This window comes from Triturus cristatus, chromosome 6 (assembly GCF_964204655.1).
Source record: "Triturus cristatus chromosome 6, aTriCri1.1, whole genome shotgun sequence".
NCBI lineage: Eukaryota > Metazoa > Chordata > Amphibia > Caudata > Salamandridae > Triturus > Triturus cristatus.
Genome location: NC_140589.1, coordinates 1093150853 through 1093170512, shown reverse-complemented (window position 1 = coordinate 1093170512; position 19660 = coordinate 1093150853).

Sequence of the window (19660 nt, the reverse complement as noted above, 5' to 3'; positions counted from 1 at the left end):
AGGCCAGATTAAGAGTTAAGACCTTAACCAGTAGGCCAGAGTACAAGTCTAAGACCTAATCTATTAGGCCAGAGTAAGATTTAAGACCTTACCCATTAGGCCAGAGTACGAGCCTAAGACCTTAGCTAATAGGCCAGAGTAAGAGTTAAGACCTTAGCTATTAGGCCAGAGTAAGAGTTAAGACCTTAGTTATTAGGCCAGAGTAAGAGTTAAGACCTTAACCAATAGGCCAGAGTAAGAGTTAAGACCTTAACTATTAGGCCATTGTACGAGTCTAAGACCTTAGCTATTAGGCCAGAGTAAGAGATAAGACCGTAACCAATAGGCCAGAGTAAGAGTTAAGACCTTAACCATTAGGCCAGAGTACGAGTCTAAGACCTTAGCTATTAGGCCAGAGTAAGAGTTAAGACCTTAGCTATTAGGCCAGAGTACGAGTCTAAGACCTTAGCTATTAGGCCAGAGTAAGAGTTAAGACCTTAGCTATTAGGCCAGAGTAAGAGTTAAGACCTTAGCTATTAGGCCAGAGTACGAGTCTAAGTCCTTAGCTATTAGGCCAGAGTAAGAGTTAAGACCTTAACCAGTAGGCCAGTGTAAGAGTTAAGACCTTAACCATTAGGCCAGAATACGAGTCTAAGACCTTAGCTATTAGGCCAGAGTACGAGTCTAAGACCTTAGCTATTAGGCCAGAGTAAGAGTTAAGACCTTAGCTATTAGGCCAGAGTAAGAGTTAAGACCTTAGCTATTAGGCCAGAGTACGAGTCTAAGACCTTAGCTATTAGGCCAGAGTACGAGTCTAAGACCTTAGCTATTAGGCCAGAGTAAGAGTTAAGACCTTAACCAGTAGGCCAGAGTAAGAGTTAAGACCTTAACCTGTAGGCCATAGTACGAGTCTAAGACCTTAGCTATTAGGCCAGAGTAAGAGTTAAGACCTTAACCAGTCGGCCAGAGTAAGAGTTAAGACCTTAACCAGTAGGCCTGAGTACGAGTCTAACACCTTAGCTATTAGGCCAGAGTAAGAGTTAAGACCTTAACCAGTAGGCCACAGAAAGAGTTAAGACCTTAACCATTAGACCAGAGTACGAATCTAAGACCTTAGCTATTAGGCCAGAGTAAGAGTTAAGACCTTAACCAGTAGGCCAGAGTAAGAGTTAAGACCTTAACCAGTAGGCCAGAGTATGAGTCTAAGACCTTAGCTATTAGGCCAGAGTAAGAGTTAAGACCTTAACCAGTAGGCCAGAGAAAGAGTTAAGACCTTAACCATTAGATCAGAGTACGAGTCTAAGACCGTAGCTATTAGGCCAGAGTAAGAGTTAAGACCTTAACCAGTAGGCCAGAGTAAGAGTTAAGACCTTAACCATTAGGCCAGAGTACGAGACTAAGACCATAGCTATTAGGCCAGAGTAAGAGTTAAGACCTTAGCTATTAGGCAAGAGTAAGAGTTAAGACCTTAACCATTAGGCCGGAGTACGAGTCTAAGACCTTAGCTATTAGGCCAGAGTAAGAGTTAAGACCTTAACCAGTAGGCCAGAGTAAGAGTTAAGAACTTAACCTGTAGGCCATAGTACGAGTCTAAGACCTTAGCTATTAGGCCAGAGTAAGAGTTAAGACCTTAGCTATTAGGCCAGAGTAAGAGTTAAGACCTTAACCATTAGGCCAGAGTACGAGTCTAAGACCTTAGCTATTAGGCCAGAGTAAGAGTTAAGACCTTAGCTATTAGGCCAGAGTAAATGTTAAGACCTTAACCAGTAGGCCAGAGTAAGAGTTAAGACCTTAACCATTAGGCCAGAGTACGAGTCTAAGACCTTAGCTATTAGGCCAGAGTAAGAGTTAAGACCTTAACCAGTAGGCCAGTTTAAGAGTTAAGACCTTAGCCATTAGGCCAGAGTACGAGTCTAAGACCTTAGCTATTAGGCCAGAGTAAGAGTTAAGACCTTAGCTATTAGGCCAGAGTACGAGTCTAAGACCTTAGCTATTAGGCCAGAGTAAGAGTTAAGACCTTAACCATTAGGCCAGAGTACGAGTCTAAGACCTTAGCTATTAGGCCAGAGTAAGAGTTAAGACCTAAACCAGTAGGCCAGAGTAAGAGTTAAGACCTTAACCAGTAGGCCAGAGTACGAGTCTAAGACCTTAGCTATTAGGCCAGAGTAAGAGTTAAGATCCTAACCATTAGACCAGAGTACGAGTCTAAGACCTTAGCTATTAGGCCAGACTAAGAGTTAAGACCATAGCTATTAGGCCAGAGTATGAGTCTAAGAGCTTAGCTATTAGGCCAGAGTAAGAGCTAAGACCTTAACTATTAGGCCAGAGTACGAGTGTAAGACCTTAGCTATTAGGCCAGAGTAAGAGTTAAGACCTTAGCTATTAGGCCAGAGTAAGAGTTAAGACTTTAACCATTAAGCCAGAGTAAGAGTCTAAGACCTTAACCATTAGGCCAGAGTAAGAGTTAAGACCTTAACCATTAGGCCAGAGTAAGAGTCTAAGACCTTAACCATTATGTCAGAGTAAGAGTCTAAGACCTTAGCTATTAGGCCAGACTAAGAGTTAACACCTTAACCATCAGGCCAGAGTACGAGTCTAAGACCTTAGCTATTAGGCCAGAGTAAGAGTTAAGACCTTAACCATTAGGCCAGAGTACGAGTCTAACACCTTGGCTATTAGGCCAGAGTAAGAGTTAAGACCTTAACCATTAGGCCAGAGAATGAGTCTAAGACCTTAGCTATTAGGCCAGAGTAAGAGTTAAGACCTTAACCAGTAGGCCAGAGTAAGAGTTAAGACCTTAACCTGTAGGCCATAGTACAAGTCTAAGACCTTAGCTATTAGGCCAGAGTAAGAGTTAAGACCTCAGCTATTAGGCCTGAGTAAGAGTTAAGACCTTAACCATTAGGCCAGATTACGAGTCTAAGACCTTAGCTATTAGGCCAGAGTAAGAGTTAAGACCTTAACCATTAGGCCAGAGTAAGAGTTAAGACCTTAACCATTAGGCCAGAGTACGAGTCTAAGACCTTAGCTATTAGGCCAGAGTAAGAGTTAAGACCTTAGCTATTAGGCCAGAGTAAGAGTTAAGACCTTAACCAGTAGGCATAGTACAAGTCTAAGACCTTAGCTATTACGCCAGAGTAAGAGTTAAGACCTTAACCAGTAGGCCAGAATAAGAGTTAAGAACTTAACTTGTAGGCCATAGTACGAGTCTAAGACCTTAGCTATTAGGCCAGAGTAAGAGTTAAGACCTTAGCTATTAGGCCAGAGTAAGAGTTAAGACCTTAACCATTAGGCCAAAGTACGAGTCTAAGACCTTAGCTATTAGGCCAGAGTAAGAGTTAAGACCTTAGCTATTAGGCCAGAGTAAAAGTTAAGACCTTAACCAGTAGGCCAGAGCAAGAGTTAAGACCTTAACCATTAGGCCAGAGTACGAGTCTAAGACCTTAGCTATTAGGCCAGAGTAAGAGTTAAGACCTTAACCAGTAGGCCAGTGTAAGAGTTAAGACCTTAACCATTAGGCCAGAGTACGAGTCTAACACCTTAGCTATTAGGCCAGAGTAAGAGTTAAGACCTTAACCATTAGGCCAGAGTATGAGTCTAAGACCTTAGCTATTAGGCCAGAGTAAGAGTTAAGACCTTAACCAGTAGGCCAGAGTAAGAGTTAAGACCTTAACCTGTAGGCCATAGTACAAGTCTAAGACCTTAGCTATTAGGCCAGAGTAAGAGTTAAGACCTCAGCTATTAGGCCTGAGTAAGAGTTAAGACCTTAACCATTAGGCCAGATTACGAGTCTAAGACCTTAGCTATTAGGCCAGAGTAAGAGTTAAGACCTTAACCATTAGGCCAGAGTAAGAGTTAAGACCTTAACCATTAGGCCAGAGTACGAGTCTAAGACCTTAGCTATTAGGCCAGAGTAAGAGTTAAGACCTTAGCTATTAGGCCAGAGTAAGAGTTAAGACCTTAACCAGTAGGCCATAGTACAAGTCTAAGACCTTAGCTATTAGGCCAGAGTAAGAGTTAAGACCTTAACCAGTAGGCCAGAATAAGAGTTAAGAACTTAACCTGTAGGCCATAGTACGAGTCTAAGACCTTAGCTATTAGGCCAGAGTAAGAGTTAAGACCTTAGCTATTAGGCCAGAGTAAGAGTTAAGACCTTAACCATTAGGCCAAAGTACGAGTCTAAGACCTTAGCTATTAGGCCAGAGTAAGAGTTAAGACCTTAGCTATTAGGCCAGAGTAAAAGTTAAGACCTTAACCAGTAGGCCAGAGTAAGAGTTAAGACCTTAACCATTAGGCCAGAGTACGAGTCTAAGACCTTAGCTATTAGGCCAGAGTAAGAGTTAAGACCTTAACCAGTAGGCCAGTGTAAGAGTTAAGACCTTAACCATTAGGCCAGAGTACGAGTCTAAGACCATAGCTATTCGGCCAGAGTACGAGTCTAAGATCTTAGCTATTAGGCCAGAGTAAGAGTTAAGACCTTAGCTATTAGGCCAGAGTAAGAGTTAAGACCTTAGCTATTAGGCCAGAGTACGAGTCTAAGACCTTAGCTATTAGGCCAGAGTACGAGTCTAAGACCTTAGCTATCAGGCCATAGTATGCGTCTTACACCATAGCTATTAGGCCAGAGTAAGAGTTAAGACCTTAACTGAAGGCCATAGTACGAGTCTAAGACCTTGGCTATTAGGCCAGAGTAAGAGTCAAGACCTTAACCATTAGGCCAGAGTAAGAGTTAAGACCTTAACCATTAGGCCAGAGTACGAGTCTAAGACCTTAGCTATTAGGCCAGAGTAAGAGTTAAGACCTTAACCATTAGGACAGAGTACAAGTCTAAGACCTTAGCTATTAGGCCAGAGTAAGAGTTAAGACCTTAACGATTAGGCCAGAGTGCGAGTCTAAGACCTTAGCTATTAAGCCAGAGTAAGAGTTGAGACCTTAACCATTAGGCCAGAGTACGAGTCTTAGACCTAAGCTATTAGGCCATAGTAAGAGTTAAGACCTTAACCAGTAGGCAAGAGTACAAGTCTAAGACCTTAGCTATTAGGCCAGAGTAAGAGTTAAGACCTTAACCAGTAGGCCAGAGTACAAGACTAAGACCTAAGCTATTAGGCCAGAGTAAGATTTAAGACCTTACCCATTAGGCCAGAGTACGAGCCTAAGACCTTAGCTATTAGGCCAGAGTAAGAGTTAAGACCTTAGCTATTAGGCCAGAGTAAGAGTTAAGACCTTAGTTATTAGGCCAGAGTAAGAGTTAAGACCTTAACCAATAGGCCAGAGTAAGAGTTAAGACCTTAACTATTAGGCCAGAGTACGAGTCTAAGACCTTAGCTATTAGGCCAGAGTAAGAGTTAAGACCTTAACCAGTAGGCCAGAGTAAGAGTTAAGACCTTAACCATTAGGCCAGAGTACGAGTCTAAGACCTTAGCTATTAGGCCAGAGTAAGAGTTAAGACCTTAGCTATTAGGCCAGAGTACGAGTCTAAGACCTTAGCTATTAGGCCAGAGTAAGAGTTAAGACCTTAGCTATTAGGCCAGAGTAAGAGTTAAGACCTTAGCTATTAGGCCAGAGTATGAGCCTAAGACCTTAGCTATTAGGCCAGAGTAAGAGTTAAGACCTTAACCAGTAGGCCAGAGTAAGAGTTAAGACCTTAACCATTAGGCCAGAGTACGAGTCTAAGACCTTAGCTATTAGGCCAGAGTACGAGTCTAAGACCTTAGCTATTAGGCCAGAGTAAGAGTTAAAACCTTAGCTATCAGGCCAGAGTAAGAGTTAAGACCTTAGCTATTAGGCCAGAGTACGAGTCTAAGACCTTAGCTATTAGGCCAGAGTACGAGTCTAAGACCTTAGCTATTAGTCCAGAGTAAGAGTTAAGACCTTAACCAGTAGGCCAGAGTAAGAGTTAAGACCTTAACCTGTAGGCCATAGTACGAGTCTAAGACCTTAGCTATTAGGCCAGAGTAAGAGTTAAGACCTTAACGAGTCGGCCAGAGTACGAGTCTAACACCTTAGCTATTAGGCCAGAGTAAGAGTTAAGACCTTAACCAGTAGGCCAGAGAAAGAGTTAAGACCTTAACCATTAGACCAGAGTACGAATCTAAGACCTTAGCTATTAGGCCAGAGTAAGAGTTAAGACCTTAACCAGTAGGCCAGAGTAAGAGTTAAGACCTTAACCAGTAGGCCAGAGTATGAGTCTAAGACCTTAGCTATTAGGCCAGAGTAAGAGTTAAGACCTTAACCAGTAGGCCAGAGAAAGAGTTAAGACCTTAACCATTAGATCAGAGTACGAGTCTAAGACCGTAGCTATTAGGCCAGAGTAAGAGTTAAGACCTTAGCTATTAGGCCAGAGTAAGAGTTAAGACTTTAACCATTAAGCCAGAGTAAGAATAAAGACCTTAAACATTAGGCCAGAGAAAGAGTCTAAGACCTTAACCATTAGGCCGGAGTAGGAGCTAAGACCTTAACCATTAGGCCAGAGTAAGAGTAAGAGTTAAGACCTTAACCATTAGGCCAGAGTAAGAGTCTAAGACCTTAACCATTATGTCAGAGTAAGAGTCTAAGACCTTAACCATTAGGCCAGAGTAAGAGTTAAGACCTAAACCATTAGGCCAGAGTTTAAGTCTAAGACCTTAGCTATTAGGCCAGAGTAAGTGTTAAGACCTTAACCAGTAGGCCAGAGTAAGAGTTAAGACCTTAACCATTAGTCCAGAGTACGAGTCTAAGACCTTAGCTATTAGGCCAGAGTAAGAGTTAAGACCTTAGCTATTAGGCCAGAGTAAGAGTTAAGACCTTAACCATTATGCCAGAGTAAGAGTTAAGACCTTAGCTATTAGGCCAGAGTAAGAGTTAAGACCTTAACCATTAGGCCAGAGTACGAGTCTAAGACCTTAGCTATTAGGCCAGAGTAAGAGTTAAGACCTTAACCAGTAGGCCAGAGTAAGAGTTAAGACCTTAACCATTAGTCCAGAGTACGAGTCTAAGACCTTAGCTATTAGGCCAGAGAAAGAGTTAAGACCTTAGATATTGGGCCAGAGTAAGAGTTAAGACCTTAACCATTAGGCCAGAGTACGAGTCTAAGACCTTAGCTATTAGGCCAGAGTAAGAATTAAGACCTTAGCTATTAGGCCTGAGTAAGAGTTAAGACCTTAGCTATTAGGCCAGAGTACGAGTTAAGACCTTAACCAGTAGGCCAGAGTAAGAGTTAAGACCTTAACCTGTAGGCCAGAGTAGGAGTTAAGACCTAAACCTGTAGGCCATACTATGAGTCTAAGACCTTAGCCATTAGGCCAGAGTAAGAGTTAAGACCTTAGCTATTAGGCCAGAGTAAGAGCTAAGACCTTAACCAGTAGGCCAGAGTAAGAGTTAAGACCTTAACCTGTAGGCCATAGTACGAGTCTAAGACCTTAGCTATTAGGCCAGAGTAAGAGTTAAGACCTTAACCAGTAGGCCAGAGTAAGAGTTAAAACCTTAACCTGTAGGCCAGAGTACGAGTCTAAGACCTTAGCTATTAGGCCAGAGTAAGAGTTAAGACCTTAGCTATTAGGCCAGAGTAAGAGTTAAGACCTTAACCATTAGGCCAGAGTACGAGTCTAAGACCTAAGCTATTAGGCCAGAGTAAGAGTCTTAGACCTTAGCTATTAGGCCAGAGTAAGAGTTAAGACCTTAACGATTAGCCCAGAGTGCGAGTCTAAGACCTTAGCTATTAGGCCAGAGTAAGAGTTAAGACTTTAACCATTAGGCCAGAGTACGAGTCTTAGACCTAAGCTATTAGGCCATAGTAAGAGTTAAGACCTTAACCAGTAGGCAAGAGTACAAGTCTAAGACCTTAGCTATTAGGCCAGAGTAAGAGTTAAGACCTTAACCATTAGGCCAGAGTATGAGTCTAAGACCTTAGCTATTAGGCCAGAGTAAGAGTTAAGACCTTAGCTATTGGGCTAGAGTAAGAGTTAAGACCTTAACCGTTAGGCCAGAGTACGAGTCTAAGACCTTAGCTATTAGGCCAGAGTAAGAGTTAAGACCTTAACCTGTAGGCCATAGTACGAGTATGAGACCTTAGCTATTAGGCCAGAGTAAGAGTTAAGAACTTAGCTATCAGGCCAGAGTAAGAGTTAAGACCTTAACCAGTAGGCCAGAGTAAGAGTTAAGAACTTAACCTGTAGGCCAGAGTAGGAGTTAAGACCTAAACCTGTAGGCCATACTATGAGTCTAAGACCTTAGCTAATAGGCCAGAGTATGAGTCTAAGACCTTAGCTATTAGGCCAGAGTAAGAGTTAAGACCTTAGCTATTAGGCCAGAGTAAGAGTTAAGACCTTAGCTATTAGGCCAGAGTAAGAGTTAAGACCTTAGCTATTAGGCCAGAGTACGAGTCTAAGACCTTAGCTATTAGGCCAGAGTAAGAGTTAAGACCTTAACCATTAGGCCAGAGTACGAGTCTAAGACCTTAGCTATTAGGCCAGAGTAAGAGTTAAGACCTTAACCAGTAGGCCAGAGAAAGAGTTAAGACCTTAACCAGTAGGCCAGAGTACGAGTCTAAGACCTTAGCTATTAGGCCAGAGTAAGAGTTAAGATCCTAACCATTAGACCAGAGTACGAGTCTAAGACCTTAGCTATTAGGCCAGACTAAGAGTTAAGACTTTAATCATTAAGCCAGAGTAAGAATAAAGACCTTAAACATTAGGCCAGAGAAAGAGTCTAAGACCTTAACCATTAGGCCGGAGTAAGAGCTAAGACCTTAACCATTAGGCCAGAGTAAGAGTCTAAGACCCTAACCATTAGGCCAGAGTAAGAGTTAAGACCTTAACCATTAGGCCAGAGTAAGAGTCTGGCCAGAGTAAGAGTTAAGACCTTTACCATTAGGCCAGATTAAGAGTCTAAGACCTTAACCATTAGGCCAGAGTAAGAGTTAAGACCTTAACCATTAGGCCAGAGTAAGAGTCTAAGACCTTAACCATTATGTCAGAGTAAGAGTCTAAGACCTTAGCTATTAGGCCAGACTAAGAGTTAAGACCTTAACCATCAGGCCAGAGTACGAGTCTAAGACCTTAGCTATTAGGCCAGAGTAAGAGTTAGGACCTTAACCATTAGGCCAGAGTACGAGTCTAACACCGTAGCTATTAGGCCAGAGTAAGAGTTAAGACCTTAACCATTAGGCCAGAGTATGAGTCTAAGACCTTAGCTATTAGGCCAGAGTAAGAGTTAAGACCTTAACCAGTAGGCCAGAGTAAGAGTTAAGACCTTAACCTGTAGGCCATAGTACGAGTCTAAGACCTCAGCTATTAGGCCAGAGTAAGAGTTAAGACCTTAGCTATTAGGCCTGAGTAAGAGTTAAGACCTTAACCATTAGGCCAGAGTACGAGTCTAAGACCTTAGCTATTAGGCCAGAGTAAGAGTTAAGACCTTAACCATAAGGCCAGAGTAAGAGTTAAGACCTTAACCATTAGGCCAGAGTACGAGTCTAAGACCTTAGCTATTAGGCCAGAGTAAGAGTTAAGACCTTAGCTATTAGGCCAGAGTAAGAGTTAAGACCTTAACCAGTAGGCCATAGTACGAGTCTAAGACCTTAGCTATTAGGCCAGAGTAAGAGTTAAGAACTTAACCTGTAGGCCATAGTACGAGTCTAAGACCTTAGCTATTAGGCCAGAGTAAGAGTTAAGACCTTAGCTATTAGGCCAGAGTAAGAGTTAAGACCTTAACCATTAGGCCAAAGTACGAGTCTAAGACCTTAGCTATTAGGCCAGAGTAAGAGTTAAGACCTTAGCTATTAGGCCAGAGTAAAAGTTAAGACCTTAACCAGTGTAGGAGAGTGGAATCTGACTAATGGTTGCCCCCAACTTTTTGCCTGGTATTTAAGTGGTTTTTGACTAGTCTGGCTGGGATCCTGCTATCCAGGACCCCAGCCTATCTGCTTTCTCCCTAAAACTGTTGTGAGTACTCTAGGTACAAACATAATTGGATGCTTGGCATGCCCTTCCAGACCCTTGTAGATGGTACCCTAGGTACCCAGGGCATGGGTCCCCCAGTAGGCCTACCAGGGCTGCAGCACTTATTGTGCCACCCTGGGACAGCCACCCAAACTGACACCACCAGGCCACTACTGTAGCCTGGGTAAGGTGGTGCTAGCACCCCTTACAGGGACGTAGGTACCCTATGTCCCATACCATTACAACACATATACTCTCATAGGTCACCCCTATGGCAGGCCCTGGTAATCCTACAGGGCTGGGTGCTGAGGTATGTGTGAGGGGGGACCCCTACATGAGTAGGACCTCCCTGCAACCTTCGTAAAACCGTTACTGGGTTGTTTGTAGTGTAGCCATACCATATACTCTTACCGCATTATAAGTTATTGCGTCATCGCTGTAACTTGGGACTGGCTACACAGAACCATATCGTGTTTGGTGTCAAACATGAAGGAATCATACCCCCAGTCCAGCCATGGGCATGGGGGCACGATTCCCCCTTGCTAGGAGGGTGATATGGGAAAAGCGGTATATTTGAGACACCAATTTAAAAGTGCACGTGTACCACAAAATGGCTACTGTTCGCAACCTACACGACTCTGGCTGGCTGTTGCTGGGGAAAATCACAGCCTCGCCAGCTGGACAATAGGGCTCCTGTGGCAGGGAGGTGCCAGCACCTCCCCAGACAGGATAATGTGGATTGGAACAGGGTGGGTGCACCAAATGTCCATTCAGAGTTGCACGTAGGCAGCTGCAGAGCCCCAATTCTGCATACACCGCCTGGAACCGGTTCAGGGGCATCCTGCCCCTCGCCCAGGTGGGAAACTCACAAAGGGGAGTGGGTGTAGCCACCCTTTCCCGCCTCTACTCTGATTGGCAGGCTCTATTTTGGACCATCCCCTAATCTTGGGGATATATGGGAATAACTTTGCCCTAGAGCCTCAGATTCGTCCAGAACTTCACAGAACTGACCTTCAACGAGCTGCTGCCCAGCTGACTGAAGAAATCTCCCTTGGGATAAAGGAGTTATCCCCCTGCTTGGCAGGCACCTAAAAGACTACAAGATACCCGGTTGGAACTTCGTTGCTCTCACGACCTTCGACGCCTTCCAGCAACCTCGAGGTGGGTCTCCAGTGCATCCCAGCGTCCTGTGAGCGTGCCCAGCAAGTCTGAGCACCCTGGACCACGTGGGTGTCGAGATCCCCGCATACCCCGAGACACCGGCCACTTCTTGTCCAGCGCACGACCCCGACCAGTGGGGAAGTTGTGCTTTGGCCCATTTCTGAGCCAACCATCCAGCAGCATTTGTGCCGACCCTCAGCTCCCTGGCCCGCTCCGGTGGCCCGTGGGAGCCCTTTTACGCACTCCATTTTGCTGCCTTCCGCGGTCCCTTGTCCCTCGACTTGTGGGCCCTGACAGAGGACAATCTTTGCTTCTAAGAGTTCCCCTGGTTGCTCCAGGCCTGCTCTACGCTCCCTGCAAAGAAGAGCACCCTCAGACCTCGTGGGTCTGCACCAGCAGCTGCTTTGTCTATTTTGTGTGGGTTGCGGTTGCCAAGGCTTAGTGGATCCAATCGGGACACTAACACCGCAGCGACCCTCAGCCAACGTGGGACAGTCGCCCTCCAGAAGCTGGCCTTCCTTCAAGCCTCCCGGAGCCCGTGACTGCAGAGCCCAGCTGTACTTCCTACACCTGAAGCACCCGACTTCCACGAGCTCCTTGCTGTGAGCTCCCTGGTCACTTGCTGTGACCCAGACTCTGTCCCCTCTGCTTTCAGGTTCATCTTTATCTTCTCTTCAACTTCAATCTTCACGACTTCAGCGACACTCGCAGCTAGCAGCAGTTTGGACTACTTTCCCATAGGAAATCAGCCCGCGACCCGACACCAGAATCGACCTATGCACCCGGCTTCCCTGGGGCAGGTAACAGTGGTACTTCGGTACTCCCGTGGTGGTGGGCTCTCCAAAGCCTTAAGTCTCAAGCCTTAACTTTGTACTGTTGCTAGAAGTGTCCTTTAACTTTAAATATTCAACCACGACATTCTCCATAGGCTATCATTGCGATCCCGATAGCAGCTCTTTGCACTGCACGCGTCTCCCGTGGGTCCCCTTCCTCTTAACTGTGGGTGGATTCTGAAGGGGCAAGCGATCCTGAATGCCCTAGGCATTGCCTATAGAATTGTCGTGGTTCTTATACCACTATTTTAGTATATGGTTTGGTCCCCCCCTGGGGCCCATTGATTTCTGTGCTATTTATTGTGTTTAGAAATGCTTGTTTGAATTGTAACTTTGCCACTAGCCACATAAAGTGACTGTGGGATTCTGTCTAGAATAAATACATATATTTTATATATATACCTGTGTGGGCTACTCTTTCATTTGGTTATTCAAGAGGTTATTATGGTAAAACAATAAGCTTAACACTCCTTCAAGACTTAGCCTGAAGGCTGCTCTCCACAGCTACCACTAGGATAGCTTTCTTTAAAGGTTGTCTTAAACCTATCATCAATAGGAGTCGAATTGGACTGGTGCAAGGTGTCCCTATAACTAGGGACAGCATATGCCAGGCCAACTTCTCACAACCAGTAGGCCAGAGTAAGAGTTAAGACCTTAACCATTAGGCCAGAGTACGAGTCTAAGACCTTAGCTATTAGGCCAGAGTAAGAGTTAAGACCTTAACCAGTAGGCCAGTGTAAGAGTTAAGACCTTAACCATTAGGCCAGAGTACGAGTCTAAGACCTTAGCTATTAGGCCAGAGTACGAGTCTAAGATCTTAGCTATTAGGCCAGAGTAAGAGTTCAGACCTTAGCTATTAGGCCAGAGTAAGAGTTAAGACATTAGCTATTAGGCCAGAGTACGAGTCTAAGACCTTAGCTATTAGGCCAGAGTACGAGTCTAAGACCTTATCTATGAGGCCAGAGTAAGAGTTAAGACCTTAGCTATTAGGCCAGAGTAAGAGTTAAGACCTTAGCTATTAGGCCAGAGTACGAGTCTAAAACCTTAGCTATCAGGCCATAGTACGAGTCTTACACCATAGCTATTAGGCCAGAGTAAGAGTTAAGACCTTAAACATTAGGCCAGAATACGAGTCTAAGACCTTAGCTATTAGGCCAGAGTAAGAGTTAAGACCTTAACCATTAGGCCAGAGTAAGAGTTAAGACCTTAACCATTAGGCAAGAGTATGAGTCTAAGACCTTAGCTATTAGGCCAGAGTAAGAGTTAAGACCTTAGCTATTAGGCCAGAGTAAGAGTTAAGACCTTAACCAGTAGGCCAGAGTAAGAGTTAAGACCTTCACCATTAGGCCAGAGTACGAGTCTAAGACCTTAGCTATTAGGCCAGAGTAAGAGTTAAGACCTTAACCAGTAGGCCAGAGTAAGAGTTAAGACCTTAACCATTTGGCCAGAGTACCAGTCTAAGACCTTAGCTATTAGGCCAGAGTAAGAGTTAAGACCTTAGCTATTAAGCCAGAGTAAGATTTAAGACCTTAACCATTAGTCCAGAGTACGAGTCTAAGACCTTAGCTATTAGGCCACAGTAAGAGTTAAGACCTTAACCAGTAGGCCAGAGTAAGAGTTAAGAACTTAACCTGTAGGCCATAGTACGGGTCTAAGACCTTAGCTATTAGGCCAGAGTAAGAGTTAAGACCTTAGCTATTAGGCCAGAGTAAGAGTTAAGACCTTAACCATTAGGCCAAAGTACGAGTCTAAGACCTTAGCTATTAGGCCAGAGTAAGAGTTAAGACCTTAGCTATTAGGCCATAGTAAAAGTTAAGACCTTAACCAGTAGGCCAGAGTAAGAGTTAAGACCTTAACCATTAGGCCAGAGTACGAGTCTAAGACCTTAGCTATTAGGCCAGAGTAAGAGTTAAGACCTTAACCAGTAGGCCAGTGTAAGAGTTAAGACCTTAACCATTAGGCCAGAGTACGAGTCTAAGACCTTAGCTATTAGGCCAGAGTAAGAGTTAAGACCTTAACCAGTAGGCCAGTGTAAGAGTTAAGACCTTAACCATTAGGCCAGAGTACGAGTCTAAGACCTTAGCTATTAGGCCAGAGTACTAGTCTAAGACCTTAGCTATTAGGCCAGAGTAAGAGTTAAGACCTTAGCTATTAGGCCAGAGTAAGAGTTAAGACCTTAGCTATTAGGCCAGAGTACGAGTCTAAGACCTTAGCTATTAGGCCAGAGTAAGAGTTAAGACCTTAACCAGTAGGCCAGTGTAAGAGTTAAGACCTTAACCATTAGGCCAGAGTACGAGTCTAAGACCTTAGCTATTAGGCCAGAGTACGAGTCTAAGACCTTAGCTATTAGGCCAGAGTAAGAGTTAAGACCTTAGCTATTAGGCCAGAGTAAGAGTTAAGACCTTAACCATAAGGACAGAGTATGAGTCTAAGACCTTAGCTATTAGGCCAGAGTAAGAGTTAAGACCTTAACCTGAAGGCCATAGTACGAGTCTAAGACCTTGGCTATTAGGCCAGAGTAAGAGTCAAGACCTTAACCATTAGGCCAGAGTAAGAGTCAAGACCTTAACCATTAGGCCAGAGTACGAGTCTAAGACCTTAGCTATTAGGCCAGAGTAAGAGTTAAGACCTTAGCTATTAGGCCAGAGTAAGACTTAAGACCTTAACCAGTAGGCCAGAGTAAGAGTTAAAACCTTAACCATTAGGCCAGAGTACGAGTCTAAGACCTTAGCTATTAGGCCAGAGTAAGAGTTAAGACCTTAACCATTAGGACAGAGTACAAGTCTAAGACCTTAGCTATTAGGCCAGAGTAAGAGTTAAGACCTTAACGATTAGGCCAGAGTGCGAGTCTAAGACCTTAGCTATTAGGCCAGAGTAAGAGTTAAGACTTTAACCATTAGGCCAGAGTACGAGTCTTAGACCTAAGCTATTAGGCCATAGTAAGAGTTAAGACCTTAACCAGTAGGCAAGAGTACAAGTCTAAGACCTTAGCTATTAGGCCAGAGTAAGAGTTAAGACCTTAACCAGTAGGCCAGAGTACAAGTCTAAGACCTAAGCTATTAGGCCAGAGTAAGATTTAAGACCTTACCCATTAGGCCAGAGTACGAGCCTAAGACCTTAGCTATTAGGCCTGAGTAAGAGTTAAGACCTTAGCTATTAGGCCAGAGTAAGAGTTAAGACCTTAGTTATTAGGCCAGAGTAAGAGTTAAGACCTTAACCAATAGGCCAGAGTAAGAGTTAAGACCTTAACTATTAGGCCAGAGTACGAGTCTAAGACCTTAGCTATTAGGCCAGAGTAAGAGTTAAGACCTTAGCTATTAGGCCAGAGTAAGAGTTAAGACCTTAGCTATTAGGCCAGAGTACGAGTCTAAGACCTTAGCTATCAGGCCTTAGTACGAGTCTTACACCATAGCTATTAGGCCAGAGTAAGAGTTAAGACCTTAACCATTAGGCCAGAATACGAGTCTAAGACCTTAGCTATTAGGCCAGAGTAAGAGTTAAGACCTTAACCATTAGGCCAGATTAAGAGTTAAGACCTTAACCATTAGGCAAGAGTATGAGTCTAAGACCTTAGCTATTAGGCCAGAGTAAGAGTTAAGACCTTAGCTATTAGGCCAGAGTAAGAGTTAAGACCTTAACCATTATGCCAGAGTAAGAGTTAAGACCTTAGCTATTAGGCCAGAGTAAGAGTTAAGACCTTAACCATTAGGCCAGAGTATGAGTCTAAGACCTTAGCTATTAGGCCAGAGTAAGAGTTAAGACCTTAACCAGTAGGCCAGAGTAAGAGTTAAGACCTTAACCATTAGTCCAGAGTACGAGTCTAAGACCTTATCTATTAGGCCAGAGAAAGAGTTAAGACCTTAGATATTAGGCCAGAGTAAGTGTGAAGACCTTAACCATTAGGCCAGAGTACGAGTCTAAGACCTTAGCTATTAGACCAGAGTAAGAGTTAAGACCTTAACCATTAGGCCAGAGTACGAGTCTAAGACCTTAGCTATTAGGCCAGAGTAAGAATTAAGACCTTAGCTATTAGGCCTGAGTAAGAGTTAAGACCTTAGCTATTAGGCCAGAGTACGAGTTAAGACCTTAACCAGTAGGCCAGAGTAAGAGTTAAGACCTTAACCTGTAGGCCAGAGTAGGAGTTAAGACCTAAACCTGTAGGCTATACTATGAGTCTAAGACCTTAGCTCTTAGGCCAGAGTAAGAGTTAAGACCTTAGCTATTAGGCCAGAGTAAGAGCTAAGACCTTAACCAGTAGGCCAGAGTAAGAGTTAAGACCTTAACCTGTAGGCCATAGTACGAGTCTAAGACCTTAGCTATTAGGCCAGAGTAAGAGTTAAGACCTTAACCAGTAGGCCAGAGTAAGAGTTAAAACCTTAACCTGTAGGCCAGAGTACGAGTCTAAGACCTTAGCTATTAGGCCAGAGTAAGAGTTAAGACCTTAGCTATTAGGCCAGAGTAAGAGTTAAGACCTTAACCATTAGGCCAGAGTACGAGTCTAAGACCTAAGCTATTAGGCCAGAGTAAGAGTCTTAGACCTAAGCTATTAGGCCATAGTAAGAGTTAAGACCTTAACCTGTAGGCCATAGTACGAGTCTAAGACCTTAGCTATTAGGCCAGAGTAAGAGTTAAGACCTTAACCAGTGGGCCAGAGTAAGAGTTAAGACCTTAACCTGTAGGCCAGAGTAAGAGTTAAGACCTTAACCTGTAGGCCAGAGTACGAGTCTAAGACCTTAGCTATTAGGCCAGGGTAAGAGTTAAGACCTTATCCCGTAGGCCAGAGTAAGAGTTACGACCTTAGCTATTAGGCCAGAGTAAGAGTTAAGACCTTAAGCAGTAGGCCAGAGTAAGAGTTAAGACCTTAACCTGTAGGCCATAGTACGAGTCAAAGACCTTAGCTATTAGGCCAGAGTAAAAGTTAAGACCTTAACCAGTAGGCCAGAGTAAGAGTTAAGAACTTAACCTGTAGGCCAGAGTAAGAGTTAAGACCTTAACCTGTAGGCCATAGTACGAGACTAAGACCTTAGCTATCAGGCCAGAGTAAGAGTTAAGACCTTAGCTATTAGGCCAGAGTAAGAGTTAAGACCTTAACCATTAGGCCAGAGTGCGAGTCTAAGACCTTAGCTATTAGGCCAGATTAAGAGTTAAGACCTTAGCTATTGGGCTAGAGTAAGAGTTAAGACCTTAACCGTTAGGCCAGAGTACGAGTCTAAGACCTTAGCTATTAGGCCAGAGTAAGAGTTAAGACCTTAACCTGTAGGCCATAGTACGAGTATGAGACCTTAGCTATTAGGCCAGAGTAAGAGTTAAGACCTTAGCTATTAGGCCAGAGTAAGAGTTAAGACCTTAACCATTAGGCCAGAGTACGAGTCTAAGACCTTAGCTATTAGGCCAGAGTAAGAGTTAAGACCTTAGCTATTAGGCCAGAGTAAATGTTAAGACCTTAACCAGTAGGCCAGAGTAAGAGTTAAGACCTTAACCATTAGGCCAGAGTACGAGTCTAAGACCTTAGCTATTAGGCCAGAGTAAGAGTTAAGACCTTAACCAGTAGGCCAGTGTAAGAGTTAAGACCTTAGCCATTAGGCCAGAGTACGAGTCTAAGACCTTAGCTATTAGGCCAGAGTAAGAGTTAAGACCTTAGCTATTAGGACAGAGTACAAGTCTAAGACCTTAGCTATTAGGCCAGAGTAAGAGTTAAGACCTTAGCTATTAGGCCAGAGTAAGAGTTAAGACTTTAACCATTAAGCCAGAGTAAGAGTCTAAGACCTTAACCATTAGGCCAGAGTAAGAGTTAAGACCTTAACCATTAGGCCAGAGTAAGAGTCTAAGACCTTAACCATTATGTCAGAGTAAGAGTCTAAGACCTTAGCTATTAGGCCAGACTAAGAGTTAACACCTTAACCATCAGGCCAGAGTACGAGTCTAAGACCTTAGCTATTAGGCCAGAGTAAGAGTTAAGACCTTAACCATTAGGCCAGAGTACGAGTCTAACACCTTAGCTATTAGGCCAGAGTAAGAGTTAAGACCTTAACCATTAGGCCAGAGTATGAGTCTAAGACCTTAGCTATTAGGCCAGAGTAAGAGTTAAGACCTTAACCAGTAGGCCAGAGTAAGAGTTAAGACCTTAACCTGTAGGCCATAGTACAAGTCTAAGACCTTAGCTATTAGGCCAGAGTAAGAGTTAAGACCTCAGCTATTAGGCCTGAGTAAGAGTTAAGACCTTAACCATTAGGCCAGATTACGAGTCTAAGACCTTAGCTATTAGGCCAGAGTAAGAGTTAAGACCTTAACCATTAGGCCAGAGTAAGAGTTAAGACCTTAACCATTAGGCCAGAGTACGAGTCTAAGACCTTAGCTATTAGGCCAGAGTAAGAGTTAAGACCTTAGCTATTAGGCCAGAGTAAGAGTTAAGACCTTAACCAGTAGGCCATAGTACAAGTCTAAGACCTTAGCTATTAGGCCAGAGTAAGAGTTAAGACCTTAACCAGTAGGCCAGAATAAGAGTTAAGAACTTAACCTGTAGGCCATAGTACGAGTCTAAGACCTTAGCTATTAGGCCAGAGTAAGAGTTAAGACCTTAGCTATTAGGCCAGAGTAAGAGTTAAGACCTTAACCATTAGGCCAAAGTACGAGTCTAAGACCTTAGCTATTAGGCCAGAGTAAGAGTTAAGACCTTAGCTATTAGGCCAGAGTAAAAGTTAAGACCTTAACCAGTAGGCCAGAGTAAGAGTTAAGACCTTAACCATTAGGCCAGAGTACGAGTCTAAGACCTTAGCTATTAGGCCAGAGTAAGAGTTAAGACCTTAGCTATCAGGCCATAGTATGCGTCTTACACCATAGCTATTAGGCCAGAGTAAGAGTTAAGACCTTAACTGAAGGCCATAGTACGAGTCTAAGACCTTGGCTATTAGGCCAGTGTAAGAGTCAAGACCTTAACCATTAGGCCAGAGTAAGAGTTAAGACCTTAACCATTAGGCCAGAGTACGAGTCTAAGACCTTAGCTATTAGGCCAGAGTAAGAGTTAAGACCTTAACCATTAGGACAGAGTACAAGTCTAAGACCTTAGCTATAAGGCCAGAGTAAGAGTTAAGACCTTAACGATTAGGCCAGAGTGCGAGTCTAAGACCTTAGCTATTAAGCCAGAGTAAGAGTTGAGACCTTAACCATTAGGCCAGAGTACGAGTCTTAGACCTAAGCTATTAGGCCATAGTAAGAGTTAAGACCTTAACCAGTAGGCAAGAGTACAAGTCTAAGACCTTAGCTATTAGGCCAGAGTAAGAGTTAAGACCTTAACCAGTAGGCCAGAGTACAAGACTAAGACCTAAGCTATTAGGCCAGAGTAAGATTTAAGACCTTACCCATTAGGCCAGAGTACGAGCCTAAGACCTTAGCTATTAGGCCAGAGTAAGAGTTAAGACCTTAGCTATTAGGCCAGAGTAAGAGTTAAGACCTTAGTTATTAGGCCAGAGTAAGAGTTAAGACCTTAACCAATAGGCCAGAGTAAGAGTTAAGACCTTAACTATTAGGCCAGAGTACGAGTCTAAGACCTTAGCTATTAGGCCAGAGTAAGAGTTAAGACCTTAACCAGTAGGCCAGAGTAAGAGTTAAGACCTTAACCATTAGGCCAGAGTACGAGTCTAAGACCTTAGCTATTAGGCCAGAGTAAGAGTTAAGACCTTAGCTATTAGGCCAGAGTACGAGTCTAAGACCTTAGCTATTAGGCCAGAGTAAGAGTTAAGACCTTAGCTATTAGGCCAGAGTAAGAGTTAAGAC